Below are 3,234 nucleotides of genomic sequence, written 5' to 3' on the forward strand. Positions count from 1 at the left end.
GAAAAAAAAATGAGTGAGAAGAGTGACATTAAAAATCCCTTCAATATTTGGGTTAATAGAATATAGCTGGATTCTTGTAATTGCTTCTACTTTCAAACTTCTGCAATGCTATTTTGGTTGAAACATAGGGGGAACTATTGAGCCTCACAAAGATATATATTAGAAAAGAGAGGAGTATTATTTAAATAGCCTTTACAGATCACTTCAGATCAATTATTCAATAATATCAGATCATTAGACATTCTTTGATACTAGACACAAACTCTAAAAGTGGTGGTTTCTTAAAGATTAGTTAAAATGTGTAATCTAAAATAATGTCAATGAACTTTCACTACTTTAATATTAAAATCTATAAGCCTATCTATTCGATTGAATGTCTCTTTTACTTATACATAATTGTGTATCACATTTTGGTTACTGGAAAATAGTCGATCACAGAATCATGCATATCTTCCAAATGTACTATGTCAAAAATTACATTTGTTAATATCACTATCAATCTCATCAGTAAAGTCTTTTTTTATTGTTTGCCATTTATTCTTTTTTTAATTGGTTATAAATATTCATGAGGTACAAAGCAAATTGTCACCACTTATACCTAAGATGTGATGGCCAGATCCATACTGGCAGCATGCCCATTAACACAAATTGTGATTATACCCCATGTCCCCCCCCCAATTTTTCCCCCAATTATCCCCCACCTACCTCCCCATCCCCCTTTCCCCACTTTGTATCCCTAGATATGTTCTCTCCCTCTGCAACTCCAACACACCACTGTGGTCTTTCTTTCCTTCCTTCTCTCTCTTAGCTCCCACTTATGAGTGAGTACATACAATATTTATCCCTCTGTGATTTGCCTATTTCACTCAACATAAGTTTCTCCAAGCTCATCCATGTTGTGGCAAATGGGAGAATTTCATTCTTTTTTATGGCAGAGTACTATCCCATGGTGTATATATAACACAGTTTCCTTATCCAATCATCTGTCAATGGACATTTAGGTTGGTTATGTGTCTTGGCTATTGTTAACAGAGCTGCGATGAACACAGGAGTGCAGGTATCCCTTCCACACGATGATTTTCATTACTTTGGGTATATACTCAGAAGTGGGATTGCTGGATCATATGGAAGATCTATCTATAGTTGTTTGTGAAACCTCCATACTGTTTTCCATTGTGGTTGCACTAATTTACAGTCCCACCAACACTGTAGGAGCATTACCTTCTCTCCATACCCTTGCCAGCATTTGTTATTCTGTCTTTTTTATTATAGCCAGTCTAACTGGGGTGAGATGATATCCTAATGTGGTTTTAATTTGCAGTTACCTGATGACTAGCAATGTTGAGCATTTTTTCATGTACCTATTTGCCATTTGTATGTCTTCCTTTGAAAAATGTCTATTCAGTTCCATTGCCCATTTTTTAATTGGGTTATTTGGTTTTTTACTGTGTAAACTGCTTGAGTTCCTTATATATTATGGATATTAATCCCTTGTTGGATACATAGTTAGCAAAAATTTTCTCCCACTCTGTTGGTTGTCATTTTGCTCTGTTGATTGTTTCCTTTACTGTACAGAAGCTTTTTAGTTTAATATAGTCCCATTTGTTTTTCTTTTGTTGCTTGTGCTTTTGGGCTCATGTTCATAAAGTCTGTGCCCAGACCTAGTTCCTGAAATGTTTCACCTATATTTTCCCTTAGTAATTTTACAGTTTCAGGTCTTATACTTAAGTCTTTAATCCATTTTAAGTTGATTTTAGTATATGGTGAGAGGTGAATGTCTAGTCTCATTTTTCTGCATATGGATATCCAGTTTTCCCAGCACCACTTGTTGAAGAAGCAGTCTTTTCCCCAATGTATGTTTTTGTTCCCTTGGTCAAATATCAGATTGCTGTAAGCCTGAGGGGTGATTTCTGGGTTCTCTATTCTGCTCCACTGGTCTGAGTGTCTATTTTTATGCCAGTACCCCACTGCTTTGGTTACTATAGCTTTGTAGGATAATTTGAAGTCAAGTGGTGTTATGTCTCTGGCTTTATTTTTTTTTGCTCAGGATTGCATTGGCTATTCGGGTTCTTTTGTTGTTCCACATGAATATTCAGATTTTTTTTTCCATTTCTGTAAAGAATGTCACTGGTATTTTGATGGGGATTGCACTGAATCTGTAGATTGCTTTGGGTAGTATAGACATTTTCACAACATTAATTCTTCCAACCCAAGAGCATGGAATGACTTTCCATCTTTTTGTGTCTTCCTTAATTTCTTTCAACAGTGGTTTGTAGTTCTCATTGTAGAGATTTTTCACCTCCTTGGTTAAATTGGTTCTTAGGTATTTTATTTTCTGTGTGACTGTTGTAAACGGGCTCACTTTCTTGATTACTCTTTCTGTTAGCTTATTATTGGAGAATATAAATGCAATTGATTTGGGGACATTTATTTTGTATCCTGCAATGTAACTGAAATTATTAACCAGTTCTAGGAGTCTTTTGATAGAGTCTTTAGGTTTTTCTATATATAGTATCATGTCATCGGCAAATAGGAACAGTTTGACTTCATCTTTTCCAAACTGGATACCCTTTATTTCTTTCTCTTGCCTGATTGCTCTGGCTAGTACCTCCAGAACTATGTTAAATAGAAGTGGTGAGAGTGGGCATCATTGTCTTGTTCCTGTTCTTAAGGAAAAAACCTTCAGATTTTCCCCATTCAGAATACCGGTGGTAGGCTTGTCATAGATGGCTTTTATTGTATTGAGATACTTTCCTTCTATATTTAATTTGTTAAGAGTCTTTATCATGAAGAGTTGTTGAATTTTTTCAAATGCTTTTTCAGCATCTACTGAGATAATGATATGGTTTTTGTCCTTGAGTTTATTGATGTGATGTATCACATTTACTGACTTTCGTGTACTGAAACATTCTTGCATCCCTGGGATGAATCCCACTTGATCATGGTGTATAATTTTTTTGATATGTTGCTGTATTCTGATTGTTAGTATTTTGCTGAGGATTTTTGCATCTATGTTCATGAAAGATATTGGCTTGTAATTTTCTATTTTTGTTGTGTCTTTATCTGGTTTCGGTATCAGAGTTATGTTGGCCTCATAGAATGAGTTTGGGAAAGTAGCTTCTGTTTCAATTTTTTGGAACAGTTTCAGGAGAACTGGTATTAATTCCTCTTTAAAGGTTTGGTAGACTTCAGCTGTAAAACCATCCGGACCTGGGCTTTTCTTCATTGGAAGAT

The sequence above is a fragment of the Cynocephalus volans genome, chromosome 13 (assembly GCF_027409185.1).
Source record: "Cynocephalus volans isolate mCynVol1 chromosome 13, mCynVol1.pri, whole genome shotgun sequence".
In the NCBI taxonomy this organism is placed as follows: domain Eukaryota; kingdom Metazoa; phylum Chordata; class Mammalia; order Dermoptera; family Cynocephalidae; genus Cynocephalus; species Cynocephalus volans.